Here is a 25,356-nt window from a genome sequence, read left to right on the forward strand (position 1 = left end):
GAAGAAGGAATTTGATCTATTAAATTGCCTGTGTTATCAGCTGTGGTGGTTATTCTGAAATTGCATTTCTAGACTTAAGGTTTTATTTGTGATATATTTTTAACTTAAAACTAATGTGCACAGTCATAGGAATTAGGAATCCTTTTCAGTATTTGTATAACTGCAATATCTAAATAAATAGATAGAACTTGTCTGTTGCCATCATGTCCCGTCTTCTAGATCCTTGCTGTACCATCTCAAAAACAGGACAAAACTGTTAATTTCTGCAGATTTATGCCACCCCAAAGCCACACATAAGAACTTACAACCTGACACCAGGGCTGGCAGAAATGCAATTATTTTACCAGAAGGCACAGTATCCTCTGATACTCTCTAATTCATTAAGCCAGTTTGTCTTTAATAGTCAGAAAATGCCCATGGTACTTTGTAGAAGCAACAGTGCCAGCCCAGATGCAAAACCAGAGCTCACTCTGCTCTCCACGTGTTTCAAAGGTAAAAACTTCATGGAGAGGGTTCTTTGCTAAAAGATTGTTCAATTGTCCAAAGTATGATAAGACGAAAACAGAAAAGCAGTGCATGTTCTGACAGTGTACTTTGCACATGAACAGTTGTTGTGCCTGTGGTACGTCAACAGCTGCTGAGCCAGAACACCTCTCTCAATTCTCATATCAAGGGCTGTGGCCCACAAACCACAAAAATACCTCGTGTTCTTTCCATGACAAGCTAGAAGTGTGAAACAATCTATGTTTCTGCTAAAATGTTCTGTGCTATCAGTAAACATTTCCCAGGCTTTAAAATGCTGCTGCTGATGATGATATAATAATAATAATGATAATAATGATAATAATAATAATAATAATAATAATAATAATAATAATAATAATAATAATAATAATAATAATAATAATAATAATAATAATAATAAATATTGTCTGATAGAAAATACCAGAATTTGAAGCTCTGTTAGAGCTTTCCAATGGCTGAAAGCACTGTAATTCATAAATCACTGAAAGTACTTAAAATGAAAGTCAAAAAGAAGAAATGGATGAAAGCTCATTATAGAAAATGAACAGCCATTTTCCACTGTTTCTGCAGCAGAACCTTGATATCTATTTACATACTATTTCTAATATTGATATCACTGTGGCAAAATAAATCACTCCCCATACTTTTACATTTTTAATTACATTTTACTGTACTTATTATTTTATTTACAGTTAACCAGTTAGCCAATGCAATATGTATTTTATCTTACATATAGGATGGGGTTTCAGTATTTTAATCAGATTTTCCACATAATCTCCCCCCCCATCTTCCTTTACTGTCTTTTTTTTTTTTTTTTTTTTTATGACCCTAAACACCACAGGATGCTGTTTTGTAGAAAATCTCATTATTTTTTAATGCATGGCTATTTATTAATGCATTGTGTATATAACACACTATGCATTTCTTTGCATTGATGAATACATTTACATCCACTTGAGAATAAGAATTCCCTTAAGGGCCAATCTCACATTTCTCTGGCTATGCTGCCACAAGACTACGCTTCTGATCTTCTGATGTTTTTACTTTTTTTTTTTTTTTTAACTTAAGAGTCACAATGGTGTCTGTTCTGATTTGCTGAGAAGGTCTTTCTACCAGTGGACATAGATCATTATTCATTTTCTGAGTGTAGACCTGCATGTGCTGTGACAGATATTACTGAGCAAGGTACCCATATCTCAGCTGTGTTTTAATAAAGATGCTCTGAACTGTTGTTCTTTAGTGTGAAAGAGGTAAACTGCTCTCACATCAGTGTGTTGCCAACAGTATTTTGCAGTGGTATGTAAGCACCTTTTGGGTTAACAGCAAACAAGATATTGAAGTAAAAACATTTGTTTGAACTTCATACCTTAAGAACATGATGCCTTAAACAAATTCCATCAAAACCAATACAAAATCATATGAATTCATCATGAGAGATCTGGGTGGAAGACTTCAGTCTGTGGGAATACAGTATATTTAGTAATTTCCTATTTTAAAATAATGTGAAATGGGTACAATTATTGAGGCCTTTTGTACCTCAGTAGCTGTTATCAGAATTAAGAAAATTACTCTTGATGCTTTATTTACATGTTTGGACTTCCTTTTTCACCCTTGCTTTCTTCCTTCTTTCCTTTTCTCCTTTTAGATAAAGCATAAGCCAACTGTAATTTGTTAATACTTAACTGTATAGTATTTACCAAATTTCTGTTGTCAAGTTCTACTTTTTAAATTATCAAAGAATAGTTTGGTATCAATTTTTAATAGCTGAAATATGTTAATTCAACTCTTTTAACTGTCAAGTGCAGTAACTCTCCACCCCAAGTGAGTTAAGCACAGATAGCCCTGCATTTTGTGGGATCTGATTCATAGAATCACTAAGGTTGGAAAAGACCTTCAAGATCATCTGGTCCAACCATCACTCTATTACCAATGTCACCCACTAAACCATGTCCCTAAGCACCACATCCAATTTCTTGAACACCCCCAGGGATGCTGCCTTTACCACCTCCCTGGGCAACCAGTTCCAATGCCTGAACCAGTTCCAATCTTTCTGAGAAGAAATGTCTCCTATTTCCAACCTAAACCTCCCCTGAAACAACTTGAAGCCATTCCCTCTAGTCCTATCACTAGTTATATGTGAGTTTGAACAGTTCCTAGAGAATCATCACAGTCACTAGATGCTAAAGAGAAATTCATACTTATAGTGACAAGTTGAAAGAAAGGTAGCAGTCTTAGAGGGATTTAATCTTTATAGCTCAAAACTTTTAATTTGTGGGGAATAAATCTACAGTGTAATAAAGAATAATATTTTCCTCTCTCTAAACTCTGAACTCCCATAATCACATGATGGGATCAACTACCACTAAGTCTGTTCTGTTATTTTGAGGTAGCTGTGAAGGATAAGGAAAATGGTTCCCCTATTACTGTTTAAAAACCAAATCAGGTAATGTGCATGTCTATACAACATTTTAATCATCTAATGCACTCAGATGACTCCAAACTAGATTTATCCAAGACATTACTGTGTTATGGATCCCTGTAAGTGCTCTGCATGGACTCTTTACAGCCTATTGGGTAAATAATACAAATTTTAAAATGATGAAAATACTTAGGTACAAGAGAAATCCTAATGGTTTCAAAGGAGTGGTTATGCTGAATAAATAACATGCAAATTTCAAATTGTTTTCTTACAGATTTATGCATACTGTATCACACATTTGTGTTTGTGTTTGGGATTAACAAAACACTTGTTCATGGTGCATATCCTGATGCATATTTTTCAGATGCTTTTTACTTGCTTTAACTATCAAATATATCCTCTTTCCTTCTAGGTATCTTTATATATTCCAGTAAAATTACTATTGTGAATGAAATAAATAAATAGAAAGTTAGTTTATAACTTAAACCCACACCTAATTCAATTTTGACCCTTGCAATTTAAGAGATATATAGCATCACCTTATTATACAAAAGGTATAATAACAAGTCCAGAATTTTAATGTCATTCTTTTATCAACTTATATAATTGAAAATTATCACCCAGGAAAATTTTGGGTGCATAAAGCTTCTTTTGTAGTGGTTCATGCTGTGAAGCCTTGGGAAATGCCATTTTACAAACATAGATGGAGTAACATTTACACTAATATCTTGCATTTCTTTCTTTGTACAATATCAGAGGATTATTGTCATCAATTTAAAAATGTAAAAAATAAAAGCCTTTAGATTATATATGACTATGTATGACTTTTGCGCAAGGAGGTTTTGTAGTCTCATTCTCCGGAGATATTCAAGGCCCATCTGGACGCCTACTTGTGCAACCTGCTGTAGGGAACCTGCTTTGGCAGGGGCGTTGGAACTGATGATCTCTTGAGGTCCCTTCCAACCCCTACAATTCTGTGATCCTGTGATTCTGTGACTTTGATTCCTCTTCTGTATTTTGCATGATTGGTTCATAAGTGTAAAGCCAATAATCACTCAATAATCACGAAACAAGGCTGCCCCCTATTCCTGACTTTATCATCAGAACATTTTCTCAATTCTAATTCAATATTTTTCTTCATTACCATCAGTCCTTTGGCTCTTATTTGAGTAATCTGCTTCCTTTGTTCATTTTATTGAAGGTTTATATGTTCATTGTCATTTAAGGCCTGTTATCCTCTGCCTCTTGAATTTTCACTCTTCTAAGAGTGGCTCATTAAGTTCCTCCAGCACTGGCAGCAGTAAACTCTTCGATAGCTTTTTGTATTTGAAGAGAAAGAGTTGGTGAAGATGTGGTTTGAGCAAAGCCAAAACTTTTTATATAAACATATAGACTGTAATCTATAGAGAAGGATAGTAGTATCCCCTCAGCCTAAAATGATTTTTTACCTGTAGTTTAGCTTTCCTCTTGCAGGCTCTTGTCTCTTGAAATACTAAGAGAATCACTGAATGTAACACACAGACATCACAGATCCATGAACTTTGTTTGGTTTTCTTTTTCTTTTCCCTTTTCATAAAATAGGAATAATATTGTTGTTTACTACTTATCAGCATGGTGTTATTTTCTGTCTATTATCAGGATGTTTCCTTCTAAGCCAGTATTTACTCTGGCTAATAACTGATTTATTGGAGCTTCTCTGGGTTAGGCATTTTATCAGGATGATTAACTAACAAATGAGAAATTACACACTGGTAACATCCAGCTTGTTAAGGATTTGTAAAGATTATCATTGAGTAAATAAACATTAACAGCAACCATGTCAATAGCTCCAAAAGAATATTCAGGGAGTTTATCTGAAATATAAATGTTTTGTGACACAAACTGTGTTCTTAGGGACAACTGAATTCTTTAGAATACAATCTTAAAATTATTTTTATATGACTTAATTCACTGTGCAGCGACAGAAGCACAGAACTGGAGAGAATGAGGACATTTGAGAGTTTTCAAAATGAGGAATCTGGAACCAACATTCCTCTTCCTGTCAACAGCAAATATATTTCAGGAAACATAACTTCTGCATGTGTCTCTGTATTCAATTTTCTAGTTTTTACATATTATCTTTTAATTATATGTTTAGTCTGATTTCACAATTATTCTGCATGAACATTTCCTATTGAGTTCAGTCAGAGTGTAGATGATGGGTCAATAACGAGATAGGGATTATTAGTCACTATTACACATACATGCAGGCACATTTGCCCATGCAAATAATCGGATATATCCAAATAACTAGTGAGGTTGAAAATTATTGCCATTTGTTTAGTCTGAATGTCATGATATTAGTGCTCATCGTTCCAAACTGAGTCCAACTAATAACAAAACCTTGCTCCAAGACAAATCAAAAGGCATGAGCAGGTAACTACACAGTACACTACTGAACAAAACAGCACGTTGTCTTCACAGAAGCAGTCCTTCAAGAATCAGTAGATTCTCACATTTATTTATTTTTTCAAGTAGAAAGAAAAAGAATTTTGCATGTCTTCACTGAAAATCTGGTGCATATTTTCATGCCAATAATAATAAGTAAAATAAGAGATATTCAAAAAAAGTGTTATGATTATGGAAACAATTTGGACAGAATTAAAACTTCTCTTTATTGTTCCTCCAAAGTAATCTCACAAAATGATAACAAATGGTGATTACAACATAATCTTTAGATTGGGAGATAGATTTGACATAGTTAAGTAGCTACAGCCAAAATATTGGCATTTCATAGGTTGCATGGTACTGAAACTTCTGCCTCTGGATGTACCCAGAGCACAGTAAGACTTGACCTGAGATTGGATATTGAAACCCTGATTAATTCCCACAAAACTTTCACAGTCTAAACAAAGCTTACTTCAGATAGGTGTAATGAGTGCAATGAAACACCATCAAGCTTAAAGCCACATCTTCATATGTGTGTGAAAGAAAAGTTGGTTTAGGGTGTGATAAGTTTAATTTATATGAAAACTGCATTGAAGATGAAACCAACTACTCTGCAGACAATCCTATTTTTCTCCATTGTTGATAAAAGGATTCTAGAGGACTAAAATGCAATGAGGTATCTACAGTGTGTTTGAGAATAGTTAGCTTGGTCAGCTAAATACAATCTTGAGTGTTTTTTCTCATGGCTCAGCTGAGAAATAGTTGAGATATTATGATTTCACCTAATTCACCCAATATTATCCTTTTTTTTTTTTTTTTTTTTCTTCCAAAGGACTGCTTGCTCTAGCTTACAGGAGGTACCAATGGAAGCACTGGCCCAGCTGGGGTAGGAGGAGCAGCCATTAGACCCTCCAAAACTAGAAAATCCTACAACTTCTGCCTGATTTCTGCCATCATTTCTTTCTATTTCATCTATTATTCTTGATATGCCAACACTATCCCAGTTCTGTAAAAACTTGGCCATCTTATTTATGGCATACTCAAAGCAGTTTTTCCTGGGGATGAAAGAAAAGGTTGATGTGAGAAAACAAATTCTATTTTCTTCTCCCCTGAATTTTTGTCTTGTTATTACTCATAGGTACAGAAAATTGAATACATAGAGATACATACATTTGAGAAAAACTGGGCTATAGCGTCACCTTTCACAAAAAATTGGCTCAAAGTTATTCTACACAAAATAAACAGTTTCAGTAGAATATGCTGAGAAACACCACCTTTGACTACTTTTACAGATATTTAATACTTTAATGGCCTCCATCCACAACCTTTCTGTGTGAAAAGTGGGTTTATATGCCCCGAGACATACAAGGGAACTATTTGCAAATCCCTTACATCCTGTATGACAACTCTAAGACATCCTGTAAAAGAACTCTAATCATGGGCTGTGAGGTCATCTCACCAACTCTATTCTATACTTGAAGGGCTGATGTAGGCACCAGATTTACATATATATATGTGTGTGTGTGTGTATGTGTGTATAATATATAATGAATAATACATACAATGAATAGTATTTTTAAATATACTTATGCATATACATAGAAATATACATATATACATATATATATATATATATATTAGGAAGCAGCACTGATGTTCCTGAGTACCTCAGAACTTCCTGTAGCTGGTTTAGGTAACATACTCCTTTTTAGAATATATGGATAACCAGTGTACATGTTCTAGGACTTTAGATTCCACTATGGACCAAAGTGACTAAAATTAAGTAAACTAGACATGCAATATATACATTCCTTTAGCTTTGAAATCTCAGAAGCATTCTCTTCTACCTTAAGCAGTGTAAGAATCTTAAGCTATGTTTTTTTTAAGACTGAACCATGATCGTAGTGGGTCCTATACTCGTATCCCCCAGTTTTACAGCAAGTTCTGTGAACCTTAGGAATGAAAATAGTGTCCTGCATAAACTCCAGTTAGCTCAAAATATCCCTTCCTGCCTTTCTTCCTGCCTTTCTGCCTTACTTGCCATTCTGCCTTTCTTCTTTTCTTCTTTTTTATTTGTTTTCAGTGTGGAAGCAGAATGTTTCGTAATAAAAATCAGATTTCATTTAAAAAGTCCTCAAGAAACCAATACACAAGAGTGACTTGTCAGTCATCTGACTGAAAAGTAATACCCCTTATATTGTATCATCCATATTTCTTTCTACCTGCAACAATGCATAAATAAAACAATTAGTTCAAGAGTAGTTTGTAAATCAAATATTTTCACATCTGGTAAACACTCAAAGCCTTAATCAGTGTTATATCCCCTGTTTCTAAGATATTGCTGCCTGCATTTAGAAGTGTTTGTGCTCCTGTATGGTAACTTTCAAGTCTACATTAGAGATTCTTTACCATTTCCCAAACACATTTAGGTCTATCTAACTAGAACACTAAGACTATTTGACATACACTGTATAATTCCTTTTTGTATCTCTAATGATGCCTAAGTACCTACAAATATATTGTAGATTGAACTTAGTGCATGGAAACACTACTGTGATCTACTTCATTTTCATTTTGTTGCATTGTTCCATGTGCTATTTCATGACCTGCTGTTGGAATCCAGCCCTACTCAAGGTTTAAAGCTAGCAACACAAAGTGCTTTGTTATCAATGATATATGCTAAAATAACAGCTGGGGAGACGTGAGGAAATTTTATTCTCATTATCTTTATGATGTAAATGATTCTCTTGACATAACCTCTTCATTTGATGCAAAGTTAAAAATGTATAACCTATGAAACATGTAAAGATTTTTGAAAAGAAAAAATATCGCAAAATACTGAAGAGTGTTTTATGTTCTGTATATCCAGGCTGGTTTGCGCAGTTCTAGACAAACAGTAAAAAAAAGAATAATAATAATAATAATAATAATAATAATAATAATAATAATAATAATAATAATAACAATAACAATAACAATAATAATCCTTTATAAAAATTCTTTGACCCTGCTTTTTGCCATTTGAGTGGTCATGGCTGATTGGAAAATCAATGAAGTGCTGTGAGAATCGCACCTCACTGTTGCAGAAAAGCCACACAAAAATCCAACTTTTCACATGAGATGAAGATTGCCTTTGGTTCATTTACCCTCTTAAGACACATTAAAATCAAATCTATCACCCCATTTGGCCATCTGTCAATTCTTACTACACAGTAAATGAGAGACTTTGTTCCTTGATCACCAGAATTGGAGGATGTTTTGTTGGTGTAATAAATGGTTTTAGGCCTCAGAGACAGAAATAAATCAGTGCAATTTATAAAGTTGGGGTGAAAATGTTAGATGCAGTTTTCCAAACTACAGAGAATTATGTATGGATGACTTGCAATAAATAAAGCACAGTTTTAGCAGCTTACAAAAATGAATAATAAAGATTAAAGAAATTAATGTGTAGTCCTTTATTTCAGAACCCTTTAAAAACTAAAATAAATACAAAAGTAAATTGCACATCAAAGGTGCAACTTCATATACATTTCATTTTAAACTCTTGGGAAACAAGTAAGAGAGTTCATTTCCTTCTCTTCTTAACTAAAACTTAGATTTCTAAGTACAATATATACTAACAACCTAAACCACATTTCCTACTGCTTGTTCAATAATAGTTCTGCCATCTATCTCCAGAAGAATTATCTTCTAGAGAACAGTATGAATTTCACTGTAAATATAACTTTTGAGGAGTAGCTTATTTTGGAACTGAAAATGGATGCTTTTGGAAATTGGCAGTCATGTTGGGGTGGTGCTCCAAGAGTCCAGGTGCTTCAGTCATTAAAAGCTTGATCTTGAGTTCCAATCAACATAGCATCTTCTACTGTCTTAATTTGCACTCTTTTCTATATTGGTTGGCAGCAGTTTTGGAGAGACTTTTGTGTGAAGAGAAACCTAAGCTCAACTCAATTTACTTGCAACTATTCAAAGAGATGTGAGCCTTGTAAAACTGAACTATCTTATATGTAATGAGCTCCAAAATAAAATATCTGAAAATACAGAGACTAAACATCTGGCAACAGACATTAACAAAGTCATCAATTCCATATCCCAGCAGACTACATTAGTACAACAAAGTTATTTTCAGGAGAATAAACCATCAGTCCCCAAATTGTTGTCTGTAGCCACAAATGGTCTTTGGTGGGTTGCAGAACAATACCAGCTCTGTATAATTCTGAATTAAAAATATGATGGCATGCATATATAGCCCAAAATGTTTGAGAACTGCTGAAATATACCATCAAAGCCACAAGTTAAAAACAAACTGATGCAAAAGCAGAAACAGACTTTTTAAACAGTGGTTTTGCAAATTAAACATTTTAAAATTCAAGTAATTACTAATAAATGTGAATAATTACTTCTTTTTTAAAGTAGAGTTTAGGAGTTGGATGGAGGTGTAAGTTAAACATTCAGTTTTGCAAATATGGTTCAGAGTGAAATAATTTCAACAGTACAGGATTTTGAATGTTGCTAACTATGCAGATACTGCTGAATCCAATGATTTCTTATGTTAAGAACTAAGTGTCTTCTATTGCATATTCTTCTCTTCTGAAACGTTACAGGTGCAAGTACTGACTCAATATACTCTCTGCAGACATCACAGTCATTGAAGTGTAATATAGAGGTATATCAGTTCCAGCTTTAGAAGTAATTAACATGTTTATTCCAATCCAGCTGAAAGCACAAGAGTTCAGCACAAGCAGTTCTTCAAAGTTTTTTTGAAAAAAATTTGTACATAATGAAAAGTTCCATGGGATTATGGCTAACCCTGCCTTCTCATGCAAAGTTAGAGGTAAGTTGTGAGTTAAGTGTAAGTCAACATATCCAATTAATCCAAATCAAATAGAATTTTCAGTCCTCATCTATCTCATATACACAGAAGAGCAGCTATAGGTATTTAGAGTTGTTTTCAGCATGCTTTTATTCTCATATGGCTGAACTACTTTTTTATCCAGACTATGATCTTCACAGTATAAAAATACATGTGTTGTTACTTGCCCAGAGTTTTTTTCTGTGTGCCTCAAAATAGGAGAGCAGTTTTCTGTCAATAAGTATATTGATTAAAAATTCTTGTGTGTCTCATTGTTTGGAGTTGAGAACCATGTTCCTAGGTATATATGAGTAAATGGAAAAATGAGTGTACAATAATGCAAATTGAACTCCTTTGGGGACAATATTCCTTAGAAAAGGTGCTGACTACTTGGGCTAGCCAGGTGTTCTGGACCTAGCTTTTAATGTGAGATTTAAAAATGAAAGACAGCACTAGACCTTGGTGAAAACATTTTAAACATCTTTATATCACACTACTATTTAACACATCTGCATGTGGTAGAAAAGAGTCCTTGTAATGAAGAAGCAGAAATGTGACATCAAAGCTAAAAAGCAGTAGCATATAAATTGTTTGGGAATAATGAACCTTGTATTGTTTGCCAGTCTGCCATCATATTACTTGCACTGTTTCCTTTATTCTTTGGAGATAAAATATTTTTGTTCTAAAAAAAATAAAAAATTAACCAGTATTCCTCAAGAAATAACTTTTGTTCAGAGTACTCACAGTTTTTTATTGACAATAGTTCTGTCAAAAGCAAACAGATGGGGAAAAAATGGCACTGACTTTATTTTGTAAAACTAACAATTATTTTTCTTTTTGCACTTGGGTTCAGATTTTTAACATGATCAGTCTTCCCATTAGTCTAGCACAGAGGTAGCTATTCTTTTCTGTTGCTGCTCTGTCACCTAGAATAGGGCAGGACAGAAGCCGTGACCTTATCACTGAACTTACTTTTGCTGTCTATCCAAACTTGGTAAAGCTTTCATTCTTTGGTAATTTTTATCTTTATTTTATTTGGTGCAGCAAGGACAGCTATGAGTGGTAAAAAGTAATTACTCTACAGAGGACTCCACTACATTAACTTATAGAATTGTAAATCTACTTATTAGAACCATACACATGTGAAGGAACATGTTCCACTGGGTGGAGGAGAGGGGGAGAAGTTGGATGGAATTAAAAAAAATATATTAGCTCTACTATGAGTGAATTAAAAGCATCAAAAGGACAAAACAGCTACATGGTTTACAGTAGCTGTCCTGTGTACATGAACGTTACATAGTACTTGTGTGTAAGCATCAGGTAACTTGTGTGCATGAACATGTGGACTTATAAAATGGATTTTCATGGACTAATAACAAGAAGAAAACACAGTCAGAATAAATTAAGATGATGAAGTAGAAACAGAACAGGAAATCTTTGGTGGTTAGTACTGGTTAGTGCCAACACCATCAAAACTAAACAGACACAGTCACTTGTAATTGTTTAAGTACCCTTACCTGTTCTCAGAGGTTTCACTGACAACTCTCATTCACCCAGAAAGAATACTGGAAACCACACAGATGCTATACAAACCCTTAGACCTTTATAAACTGACACAATCTTTTTGCCTATTTATCTGGATACAGGTAATTTGCCTAATGATATTTTAAAAAGTTTAAGCTTATGAGAATAGCAACTGCAGAAGAAGTAAAGGAAGTGTCTTGTGTCCAATTGCAGGGCTTATAAAGGCAGAAGCTGGGATAAATATAACAGCACCTCTGTTACAATTTGACTTGCTGAGAATTCCTTAGAAACTTTTTCAACATATGTTTGTTGTTGTTTTGTTTGTTTGTTTTTATAGAATCATAAAATCATCTAGGTTAAAAAAAAAAAAAAAAAAACAACCTTCAAGATCCTCATGTCCGACCATCAACCTGGCCTACCAAGTTCCATCATTAAACCATGTCTCTTACTGCCATGTCCACACATCCTAAATACTTCCAGGAATGGGGACTCCTCCACTTCCCTGAGCAGCTCATTCCAATAGGTTTTGTTTGTTTATTTGTTTGTTTGTTTGTTTGTTTTTTATCATCAGCATATCATATTCCACATTAAATTTGTTAATTCCAAATGAGTACTAGCACATCATTATATTTCTTTTTTTTTTTCTCTTGTATGTATCACATATTTCATGCTTATGGTTATGTTTCACTTCCTCAGCTGACGTCAAAATCTACATGAATGAGCTATGCCTATGTAAACATACAATAGAGTTAGAAAATTTCAAGTGACCTGTGTTGGGTAATGCTCAATAACAAAGCATTAGATTTCTCTATTAAAATGTTTGGAAAAGAATTGCTTTAACTTGGGCAGAAGATTTTCTTGAGGTGAATAGATAATCACTGAGTTATTGACAGGAAAATAGACGGCTTTAGATGGATCATATGTAGTAATATTATCACAGAACGACATCAAGTAGAGTTGGTATAATGGTATGCAATTTCCCATAATACTCTGATAACAAGTGATGTTGACAAAGTACTTCATCAGTATACCAAATGCAGACCTCAGCCAGAACCTAACCTTTAAAATTGGCACTAAAGGTTCAGTTGTTCTTCCCAGTGGAATCTGGTAACTAGTAAATATTTTATATTGAATGAATTTCTTTTTAAAGAAAGTTTAAAAATAATACGATACAACAACAGTAAGTATTAACTGTGATTTTGGTAATACAATAAACTAAGATTGCTTTGTGTTGAAGTCACCAGGGAAGGATATGTTAAACTGACATCATGAAGAAAGGAAGCATTCATTATAAATTCTCTTTTTAAAATCAGAATCATATGATAGAGATGAGAAATGAAAAAATACTTGCAGTGACTACTGAAAACAATTTGGTGTTTCAATAATATGTCATTGCATATAATAAAGTTATATATTATAAATGGTGTGGGAGAAGTTATCATAAAATTGCTATTTTCCACTTGACACAACAATGTGGTTAAAAATAGAGTGTGTAATACAAGTGTGGTTTTCCAGAAGAAACACACTTTCCTTGGTCAACCAAAACGTTTGTTTATCTGCAGGGATTACCAGGTGGTTGGAATGATTAAGAAAATAATAATAATAATACTAATTAAAAAAAAATAAGATGCTCATAATAGTCATTTGTGGATTTATGAAATCATTTAATATCTTTATGCCTTAACTTTTTATGCATGTGTGATGTAGTAATATAGTCACATCTGCCCTTTTCCAAGCATATTTAAACATTTCTTACAGGTGTTTTTTTTTTTTTTTTTTTTTAGCACTGTTGCCTAACCTTTCAGACTAAAGTTATCTGGGACTTTTCTTTCAAAAAGCAAATTCAAAATAATGTCTGTTTCCTGAAGGACTAGGTAGTATGGTAATTTTGCATTTTGCAGACATTAGTACTACAGTAAGAGAACAACTGAGTTTCTGAAAAAAGTGCCATTAAGCTCTATGCCATTAAGCTCTATGTCTATGCAAGTCTACGCTGTTAGTATAAAAAAAAAAAAAAAAAAGCTGACATGGAACGACTCAACACAGTTAGAAACCATGTCACATCCATGATGTGAACATAGCATAGACTATGTCAAACTGTCTACATGACAACTTTTAACAATAGATTGTAACCTGTCTGAACTCTTAATGCATTTCGAGAACGTATGTTGATAGCACTGGTCTAGAAGATAATATTTTTCAGTCTTCTACCAAATCTGAACTAACACTCTTATCTATGTCCAATGAGAAATTTTTGCATGTAAAATGACATTATATTGAAAACTAAAAATGGACAACATTCAGCTTTTTACTTTCCTTTCTTCTCCCCCGCCCCCCCCCCCTCCTCCTCCTTCTTTTTCTTCTTCTTCTTCCTTAATTTTTATTTTTTAAATTATTTTTTTTCCAGGTTTTTCATCACTAAAAGCTTTTGAAAAAGAATTCTCTATACACTGCAATATAAATTTTAATTAACAACAAGATTGACAGATAGCATGGTCCTGTGAGAAGGAAGAACCTTGAACATCTGAAGGAAATTTTCTCTGTTTTTTTACTGCACTTTCCTTTGAATTTGTTGGACTATAGGTGGGGCTCCCTGACTTTTCTTGCTTCTATTATAGCATCTGTCATTCAGTCCTTCTGTAGGACTGCAAGAAAGATCTACCTGGAATTTTCTAGATGGCTCAATTACAGTCACATGTAAATGAGAGGGGAGATATGAAATTGCTCTCTCAGGTTATGAGAAGTCTCATTTGAAAAAGATTATATCCAACCAAAATTCTAACACTTAGAGAAACACTAGTACTCTTCTAAGATGAATACAACAATGTCACCAGATATATAGTACATGTAATTGTGTGTAACATATAGGCACACTTGTAAACTGCCACAAGAACAGAGATGTTGGCATAGTTTTAGCAGTCAAAGTCAAAATAAACACAGGACTATGGTGTCAAGCTTTTTGTCTACTTATATAGCTGTTTCAAGTGTATTGACAACATTTAAAATGAAAATGCACTGACAAATAATTTGCAGGGCTGTCAGCTTTAAAAAAATAATAGTTTAGGAATGAGGAAATATTCACATTTTCACCTAATTTAGTACTAATGCAACTGCCAATATACTGCCTGGAAGCTGCCATGTATGTCAAGTGCTGCGTTCAACTCTGTGAGTTGGTCTATACCTCCAATAAGACACTGTCAGTCAAAACTGAGGAAAGACAGCAATAACCCTCAAAAAGTAGAGTCTTCCCTGAGGAGATGGGGGGATGAGATACAAGTCACAGCTTCCTTGTAAGAAAACAATTCTACTTTATTTTACTTTTGGCAAAATAGATCTTTCTCATGGTAAAATTTTATGTTGTGCAGTGTAGAATATTTTGATGGAGAGTTCCCAACCAGTTTCAGTGGGATGAAAGCTTTCATCTGGGATGAAATTTTTCATCTTCACATTTTACCCAACGTGTAAGGATGAAGGCATGTATAAGCAGGAACCATGGTAATAACCTGGCTTAGGGACAGCAAAGCTATAAATGGTGTTTCAGAAGAGCAATGCTTGTGTGTCAGCCAGTTTCTGACCGCAGAGTGCTGTGCTTCTGTGCAGTCACAGTACTTTCCACTTTAAAAGCCAAACATGAGACAACCTTAATTTCCAAGGTAAGATAAGATGATGGGAAAGGAAGAGCCAGCTGTCCCAAGGAGATGTGTAGGACTGGAAAAACAACAAATACAGTAGTGGCAGCAGAAGATGACAGTAGTATCTCCACCATAGATACCACAAGGTCATTATAGCTTTTCAGACGGGTGGTGCTAAGGGAGTGGCAGCCCTCTTCCCTCCCACACATTAGTGAGGCTGAAGAAGCAGCTTTTTTTCCTCCCTTCTGCTCCTTGATAAGCTGATGTTACAGCTGATGAAAAATGAAACAGGTCCTGGGAATGTGATGAGAATTGACTGTGCTGCACACTTGTTAGTGTTTGTGCTTTGCTGCTTGGATACTCTTATTGATGAAGTGAAGTACTGCATACTATTAAATTATCATTTCATGCTACTTATGATAATAGGCAGAAGAGCATGGCGGATTGTTATTACTTTCATTTATAACTGATTAATGTGCATTGTTGATAACTTGTGTTCCTTTCTTAAAAAAGGTGGAAAGGTAATAGATTTCAATTTGAAAGATTTTGTTATGTTCCTTTACAGATTTAGAGCCCGTAAAGAGAAGAGAAGGGAAGATAACAGAGAAAGGAAGGCTAGGTGAAAGGATAGGGATAGCTGGATTAGACAAGCTGAGATAATGTCGTAATAACAACTGTTTCATGTCTCTATGCATATGGTGCTGAGCAGAATGAATTGAATACTCTCAACAGTTATGCCTTTATGTGTGCTGTCCCCCTACAGTTAATAATCTATTGTACCTGCACTTCAAGACACCTGGCTATTGAGTGCATTGCTAAATAGCACAATGTGTAGCCATTTAATGAGGCTGAGTAATTGTATTATCTCTTCATAGTATTTATTCACCACCTGCATATTTTCCACTTCCACTACAGATAAGGTTAACAAAATTAATTCTGCCATCAGAGGTTGATAATCCTGTCATCCGTGCATGTCCGACAAGCATGTGATGGAGGTTCACAGGTTCCCATCCTGTCGTTTAAGTATGTCCTACTATACTTGAAATCGTCAGGAGACAGTAAAGATATGACAATAGAAATGCTATACAGAATACAGAGTACTATACAGAATATGGAAAAAAAAATACAAAATTATTTCTTACCTGTCATAATACTGAATTGCACTAAAGAGTAAGGTTTGCACATCAACTTTTTGCCATGTACAAAACTAAAACTTATGGCTTGTTTTGTAGAAGGTGAAGACTGTTGTGCTCTGGTAGAAAAGACAGTGAAAAGCATTGAAGAAAGACCAAATTTACATAGGCACTGCAGCAGTACCACAGATCCACAATGAATTAACTTAGTATGCTTTGAGACTAGTACATTAGATCAAATAAAGCATATAAACATTTTTTAACTCCCTTTCACACTTTTTGAACCCTCCCACTGCCATTCTACCCAGGAGCCCACGAAACTCAAAGGTCACAACTGAGCTAGTTTTTGTACATTGAGTTGAAATGCACGAAACTATGGCAGACACAGATGTCATATGAAGAGCATAATGATACACGCATCACTTGCAAAAACTGACACAAAGAGAGCACAGAATGCAGAGGTAAAAATCTGAATGGCAACCTGAATGAGCTTTGGTATGGATATCTCTGCTATCTACTGAAGTGCTGCTTGAGGTGACTGACTGGTAGACCAGGACAAGACAAAAAACAAACAAACAAACAAACAAACAAACAAACAAACAAAACACACAAAAAACAAGACTTTACATTTTTGTTGCTGCTATTTTTATAGCGTTTCACTGAACAGGTTTTTTTGCTATTAGATTTCCAAAACATTAATGATTCCTTTAACTGTATATTGTGAATGAATAGAAAAATAGTAAATGGCAGGTAATTTACTAAAGTGGCAAAGAAAAAATTTGTGTAAAAATCTCTTGCTGGGACTCTTGAAATTCAGAATTCTACTGTTGGTTTATCTCACTAGCCATAGTTTAAATACAGTTTAAGTAAGTCATTCATCACACAGATATGGTACTTTTTCTTCTTCCCCACATGGACCAATTTTGGCTGCCAACAATATGTTGTCTTAATTTACTTGGGCTTTTGCTGAGTAGGTGGCAACACTGCTATCTTCTGAGTTCTGCTGTATATTTATGAACACAGAATATCTACTGGAAGTCTGTTATAAGGTGGAGGACCCAGCTGCCTCAGGCCTATGGCTCAGAGCCCAAACAAAAACAATCACACGAGCCTAAAAATATCACTCATAACATCAAGCTTATTATCAATCCCATTTCTCAAGGAGAGCTAAAAGTCAGGAATACAAATGCTTTAAAAGTGTCACCAAAAAGTATCCTTCATTATTAGCTAACTGAAGAATTACATTGAACCAGAAAAAAGAAACCTGCAAAACTAACCAACATTAATCTTTCTTTCTCCTCTGAATCTCTGTGTGACTTTCTTGATTCTACAGTTTCCTTTTTGCTTGGTTGGTCTTGAATTTCAGATTCACCGGTCTCAAAAAGCTTTTTTTTTTTTTGCTTTTCTGTTTTTCTCTCCTCTCATTGCTTGTCTCTGAGCACAGTATTCTCTTTCTTAATATGAGAAAAGCTGAGTAATGGATCCCCTCATTACTGACTAGCGGGGGAGCCAGTGTTACCAATGTAGGAGGCTGCCATACTTCACTGAAGCAGAAGGGAAGGACTGGGTGGCAGGAATCCTTTGAAATGTGATTTTCTACCAGGGATCACAATCCCAACAGCAAAATAACGACACCAACACACTAAGTCCAGCTGTTTGGCAAACCCTATGACAAACATGTGGTGTTATAGAGCAAGAGGGTGTAGAGCTGTAAATGAATGATTACAGGGGAAAATGTGAGGACTCACTCTTTACATAGAAGACACATACAAGTATTTAAAAATTGTGTCTTATAAATCTAGTTAGTAGACACCAGTGCACTCCTCCTCATAGGTGCTCACTTTCCACAGGTCAGTTCTCTGAAAAAAGACTTAGAGAATTTGGTCTCACCTATCACACAACCATCCCACATTCACATTCAACAGAAATCTTCAAGACTTAATGACCTTCTGTTGTCACTGAACTAGCAGAACAGAGGCACAAGAGTGGAAATAGGTGAACTCCATGTAACCATTATAGAAGATTTAACAGGATTTATGTATATAGCAGGATTTATGCAAGTCAAGAAGTATATGTTGTTATTTCCCTCTTTCTACATCCAGATTAATTGTTTCATCAAGAAGTCTACTTCATTATGACCAACTTCTGGCTGTCCATAAACCATTGCTGTTAAATCCTAATTCAGTCTATTCATGTTTCTGTTACACCACTTCCATTAACCTTTTAAAGAAGTAATGTTGTGAAGACTAGAAATGAAACATAACAAGCCAAATTTTGCCTGACACTTTTTAATTGTTTATACAACTTGTTAACCCCAGTTCCTGTTAGAGGTTATAGTATTCTGGTTCTATTACTCACCCCCACATCACTAGAGAAAAAATTTCAGACCATATGAAAAAATGGAGCAAATAGTTTGGTACCACAATGCATGGAAAAGTCCACCAAGAAAAAAAAAAATCAAATTATGGACATATGGAAATTTCCAAGAAAACGCACCCCAGTTTAGTGAGTTACCTAAACACTGCACATACTTTTAGGCATATGATTAATCTTTGTGACCTTGCTGAGTTATGAATGAATTTAAATTTAGGAGCAAATTTATGTTCATTTCTGAATCTTAGTGTTTTTCTTGTCTCAGATGCTATTCACCAACCATAACTCTCCTTAGGAAAAAAGTAGCCATTGTGAAGTACTGAAGAAGAGTCTTGTCTAGTCCTTGATGAGAAAGAGAATGGTTCAAAGAAGGCAAAAATGAGGAACTTCTAGTCTGAGTCAGAGATCAGGAGGACACTGTGAAAAAGCAGTTCTCACCATGGTAACTTTCAGAAAATTGCTCTAAAAGAAATGCATGCAGGTTTCCTTCAAACTAAAGAGACACTTACCATGTCTCTCTTGTTTAAATTAAGTGAGAATCTGAGATATACACAGCATAAATGAGGGAAGCATATGGCCCTTGCTTGGTAATTTAAAGGGTAATTTGGTTAAGAAATTGAGAGTAGTTCAGAGCAGAATACTATTATGTAATATCAATGCAAAGCAGAATCTTCCCCAGATAATCAGGTCCTTTTTTTTTTTTTTTTTTTTTTCCTGGTACATTTTTATACTTCATTCATTTTCTTTATTCCTCACACTTCTTAATCACAGTTTTAGAGTGTTTTTTTTTGGTTTTTTTTTTTTTTTCAACATTTCAACAAAGGAAATAAATTCTATTAAAAAAGAAAGATGTGATGGTTTTTTGTTTGTTTGTTTGTTTGTTTGTTTGTTTTTTTATGTTCAGTTTCAATCCAGAGATAATTCAAGCAAGGAAGAAATTGTCTTATTCTAAGAAAAAATAAATAAAAAAAAATCTTTGTTTACTAATTTGTATACACTCAAAAGGAAATAGATTCAAAAATTTTCACATTATAGGATTTTTGCCCAACTAAGAGTACACTGGAAGATCTTTAAAAAAGTTCTCCAAAACAGGTATAGCAAGGCCTTTTCTGCAGTGAAGGAAAAATTGTGCGTATTACTTCTATTTTGGTCTTGTTTTCTCTAACATTTTAACCAAACATGTATATTCTTGACCTCACAATGAAAATTTAGCCAAAACTGGTATGTATGCATGTATTCTGTGATGAGCAATGATTTGACTTAATAACACTTGACTTATTCCAGAGGTAATCACAGGGCTTCCAGAAAGATAATTGACTTCTTATATGTGTCAATGTAATTTTTATTTTATTTTTATTTTATATTTACTATCAGAGTAAACAAAGGGAAATTTATCACTACTGGAGTTATATACTAGTTATAGATCTAGTTTATCAAAATCTCTAAGTATTTGCATAACTACAGAAACATAATTTATTCCAAGTGAATCATCTATTTAAATATAGAATTCATCAGAAACCTTTTATAATCTAACTGGTTTTTGTTCTTTGTTGGATAATCCATGGTTTAGTAAATTTTACATACTTGAATACCTCTCTTTCAGTCAGATAATACAAAAATGCAAGCATGCTTAAATTTAGTATCACTGAATTTGAATCAAAAATATACAGATTGTATAAAGATTTTTGACTTAAGACATGTCTATTTTGCTCTCTGCAGAGAAAGCTGAATTCTTTGCTGAAGAAAGCTTTTTTCTCTGGAAGTTCTACTGATGTGACTGAATACTTCTAGGAAATCAGTGAGTTTAATTCAGTGTTATTTTGCCATCAAGTCAGAATCAATCCTAAAAGATTTTTTCTGATACATGTATACATGTACATGTATACATGCGTATGAACATGCAGTGAAGCAAAGGTATAAAATAGAAACCCTACATGATGCTCCTAAGGGATTTTCCTCTAAGGAAATAGGAAGGATATTGGTGAGAGCACAGTAATTTGCTATATACAGATAAAAGGCAAGTTTTCTTTCACTTTTTTAAGTCAAAAAAATCAGAAAAATATATCATTTGAGAATTAAAACTATCTATGGTTTTCTTCATTGGAAAAATGTAAACTAGTTAAGAGTTAAAAGGTATGGATTGTAACCTTTGAAACTTTCTCCAGAGCTGCACAACTACTGATGGGTTGACATGAAAAGCCATTTCTCTTTAATGAGATACCAAGCAGATCTGTCTTCTTTTAAAACCTGGCATTTAAAAATACATTTACTTCTATTATGTACTGGCCTAACCTGCACAGGCTATTGCTTGTGACATATTGCCAGAGCAGATGTTTTAGACAACCTGCTGGCATAACTGCAAAGAATGAACAATGTTTTTTTGTTTTTGTTTTTGGATTTTTTTTTTTAATTTTGACAAAGTATTGTAGAAGTTCCTTTTCCAGTGTTTTAAAACAGATTTATCCAGGAATTTGCTCTATGTAAATTGGTTATTATTTTTCCCCTACCGTGCAACTGAGTATGATAATATGAAATATAGGGAAAAATGGACACCCTGATGCCTTTTTTTCACAGGACATCTGCTCACCTTACCCAGATCTCTTTCAGCCAATTTGTCTAAGACCATATGGATGAGATCAAATTGAAGAGAACTGGGGGAGGGAGGGAGGGTAGAATGTGGAGGAAAAAGCAGGGTCTAGAAAGAAAGAATGAAGGTTAAGAAAGAGACAAGTTTTGAGAATATACATATTATTTTTTAGTTACCAAATGACAAGTTACTTTGTTCAGAGTAGCTATTGCAGTCTTTCTACTGTCATGACCTTTTCTATAGTTAATAACAGGATCTCAAACTGGATATGTTTCATATTTAACTAATATGTTTAAAATATGAATACAGAACATTATGTTACAGAATATATTTGTACATTTTTTACCAAGAGATGGTATAGTTTTGTATTCATGAAGAAATGACCTTCAAGACTTGGAAGAAAGTCTTCTCTGTTTTACACAGTCTTATTCCATTTTATTAGTTTTTTCAGGCTGTATGGAAATACGAAATTCATCTCATCATCTCTAACAAATGTATGATCAATCAAGGAGATGCAAAATCATCTAATGTTTATATTAGGTAGCTGGCACAAGCAATCACCCCTAATGACTTAGTAATGCCACTGTAAGCTGTGCATATGCTCAAGTATTTTCATTTGTGTTTCAGATATTTATATTTTTCATGGCTGTGGACCCAATTCTTTGGGTAGTTACATGTATCTTTGAACTGAAATGCTTTTGACTTCCAAGGCGTAGTTACAAACTTAAAATTAAGCATGTCCATTGCTGTTTGTAAAACCAGAACATGCCTTTGTTTAAGCTACATAATAAATGTAACTGTATAAAGAGTGAAAAAAATCAAGCAATACTTTCACAGAAAAGTAAGCAATTACCAGGTGGGAGTAATGAGTAGATCAATACAGAGGCCTTAGACTCACACTGAAGTCAGGATTAATTGCTGTTAAGGCATTAAATATGTTGGATGATTTGACGCTATTTTTCAGGTAATTACATAGTACAAAGATATGTTACATCATGTTGCATTTGCTTTTTGTTAAAACTGAACCAACAGTTACCAGCACTCAGCTGCTGCATAGCCCTGTGTTAAGTTACTTTCATGTCTTTGCCTATGTGATGCTCAAAATAAAGATTTTCATTATGATTTTGGAATAAAGAAAACCTAAAGTTTTCCAAGCAGAAATTACCTACCTTTGTTCCAATAACATATTCTTGCTGCTATCGATGTCAACTATTATATGGACTGGACAACTGGACAGAATAATATGGAAAGACTGGCGAATATAACTGCCAAATGCTCTATAATTAAATGACTTCTACTGAAAGATTTCCCATTAGCAAGTATGATGGTGCTCTGGTCTACCAAACAAGATGAGTAGAGTGGACTGTTAGTAATTACATCATTTGCTAAGCTGATTTTCTGTTTTGTGCTACTTTATGAACAAAAGCATCAAAATGCACAAAGCAATGTTTCAGACTTCTTACCTTTGTACATATTTTAACTCTCTTTCAGCCATTTTTCACCAATTTGGCATTGCACTTGTTAAAATCAGCTAAAATTTATAGCAGAAATTCCTTTGATGCATGTCTGCTCCCTTAAAAGATGGATCAAAGGCTGGAGTCTTTTTCCAAAGAAGAAACTGTATCACTTTTTGTATTCAGGATCCAAGTCTCCTTTGGCCAATATTGTCCTTTTATTGTGAAGTCAGGGTTATGACAGCATCTTTATTCAGGCTGACTCAGGCAAAGCTTCTAGAGGCTTCAGCAGCAACACTAACTCAGTCTCTTGCTGCCTACTCTTGTCCCCCTGCTTCTCATCTTCCATCCCTGCACTGCCTCCTCTGTTAGGGGACTACAGGCCACGTGGTCAGCCGATCAAGATACTGAAACAGGTGAAAAATATGCTGTTATTTTTAACACATATAATTTCTCTGATCTATTTCTTTGCATAGCCCCACAAATAGTGTTGTGATACAACTGAAAAGGCATGTGTGGGGGTGGGGAGGGGCAGAAATGAGCAGCTGAAAGTGGGGACAGGACTGGGATCCACCAATCTGGTGCTCATGTTGGCTGAAATGACCCTGGAAACAGGTTTTCTCCTCTGTCTCTCTTTGTCTCTGCAGCCTTGTTGTCATACTCAAACCAGTGATCAGAAAAAGTCCCCCTTGACAGAGCACATGAATTCCCAAATAACATTGAATTTGCCTTTGTTCTTCAATTAAGAAAGAAAAACAAACAAGCAAAACAAACAAAAAATAAACAAACAAAACATAATTGTTTAACTATCCTGTAGATCTATCTGAAAATGACTGTAAAGAGATCTTCTAAATTCAACTTATATGAAAGTCGTTTAAGAGAATCAAACATTTAAAATTATCTCAGGGCTGTCTTTCATATATTGTTAGGCTTAATATCATTTTGTAAAGATGCAATAGTGGAAAAAAGGCAGTTTTCTTATCTATGCTCCATAAGTGTTAATGATCAACTATTGCAAACATAGTTTTAGATGACTATACAATCAATACATCCATCAGAGTGTGATATAAAAACTGTGCTTTTTCTTTTACCTAGAAGCTTACTTAAAGAAACACAGGATGTTATACACAGTGTACATGATCAAACAAACAGATATGGCATACAGTTCCCACACTGGGATGCATGCTAGTAAAACAAACAGGCAGGAAGGTATCACAACAGTCTAGCAGTACAGGCAACTTTATGCTAAACAGTGTTTGGGGCAGCTATACAAATAGAGTTGTTTATAACAGCTGTGCTCAGACTGGAAAAGTTTTGTTTATCATGTGATAAATTCACAGAGTGTGTGTAAGTGAAATGTACTACACTTTATGGTAGCTTTGACTCCCCTTTCGTTTCTTCATATTAACTATTAAAGAAGAACCGAGGCAATAATATAGCATGTTAGTTAATTACTTGGGGTTGTTTCTCCTTTCTTCCACAAAGAGTAATTTCTGAGATTTTCAAATATACTAATGAAATGTTGTAGTAACATTCTTAGGAAGAGTATGGTAGGAGATGCAATACACTTCTACAGTACAAATAGATTAAGTGAGAGAAAAACAAAACACCTCCAGGCATTCTATGCAAAGTAAATACAGGATTGGTGTGCGTTCAACAGGCCTTTTGAACAGAGAAATTATTTCACTGCATAACTAGCTCCAATGGTAAGAAACAGAAACTCCCTTTTTCACACCAAACACCCATTTTATAGCCCAAAAATACCCTAATGAAACCTGTTGAGTTATATTTTAATTTCCTTAAATCTTCAGCCCTAAATAATTGTAGATTTTAAAAACAGAAGGAAGATAGGGAGAAAAACTTACTGAGGGCTCATTGGAAGCTCTCTGATTTGACATTAACATTTTAAAAGTGTGAACTTCAGCTCCCACACACCTCTAATCCTTCATGGACAACACGTTTTTGGAGAATATAACCTTCCACTTTCTTCTTTTATCCTAGATATGTCCATTTTGCCTCTTAAAAACATCTCCCTGGTGTAGTCCTCTTTTATTTAGTTATTTTTCATTTAAAAGTCCAGTTGTTTAATGTATTATATATATATAATACATATATATTTATAATGGGTTTAAACTTGATAAACCAAAATGTCCCATCCCAGTTGCAACCAATGGCTCATTAGTTATGTTTTTTCCGCCCTTAAGGTGAACTTTCTGACGTGATTGCTGGAATAGGTAACAATGGTTCTAACATAGTAATTGAGAAGGTAGTTCTGTTAAGCATTCACCTCATCAACCAACACGTGGACAGAATTTAACTGATCTGAATAAAGTTGTTTTGGAAAGTATCTGCCCATTTTGTGCAGGAAGGAACTGCAGCTCAATGAGGTGTTAGGAAATAACCTTTGACTCTGTCAAAAAAAAAGCTGCT

At 34.4% G+C, this 25,356-nt stretch overlaps 1 long non-coding RNA gene across 9 annotated transcripts in view; it reads left to right on the plus strand.

Annotated features, from left to right (window-relative positions):
* LOC137851120 (uncharacterized) overlaps window positions 1-25,356 on the plus strand; it is a 119,451-nt gene that overhangs the window by 66,564 nt on the left and 27,531 nt on the right. For 7 of the 9 annotated variants that reach the window (XR_011093013.1, XR_011093010.1, XR_011093012.1 and 4 more), the window contains one exon: window positions 20,605-20,683. The exons of the other annotated variants lie outside the window; for them this stretch is intronic. This is a non-coding gene — a long non-coding RNA (uncharacterized lncRNA). The remainder of the gene's footprint in view (window positions 1-20,604; window positions 20,684-25,356) is intronic. 9 annotated transcript variants of the gene reach the window in all.

The sequence above is a fragment of the Anas acuta genome, chromosome 2 (assembly GCF_963932015.1).
Source record: "Anas acuta chromosome 2, bAnaAcu1.1, whole genome shotgun sequence".
NCBI classification, from domain to species: Eukaryota; Metazoa; Chordata; class Aves; order Anseriformes; family Anatidae; genus Anas; species Anas acuta.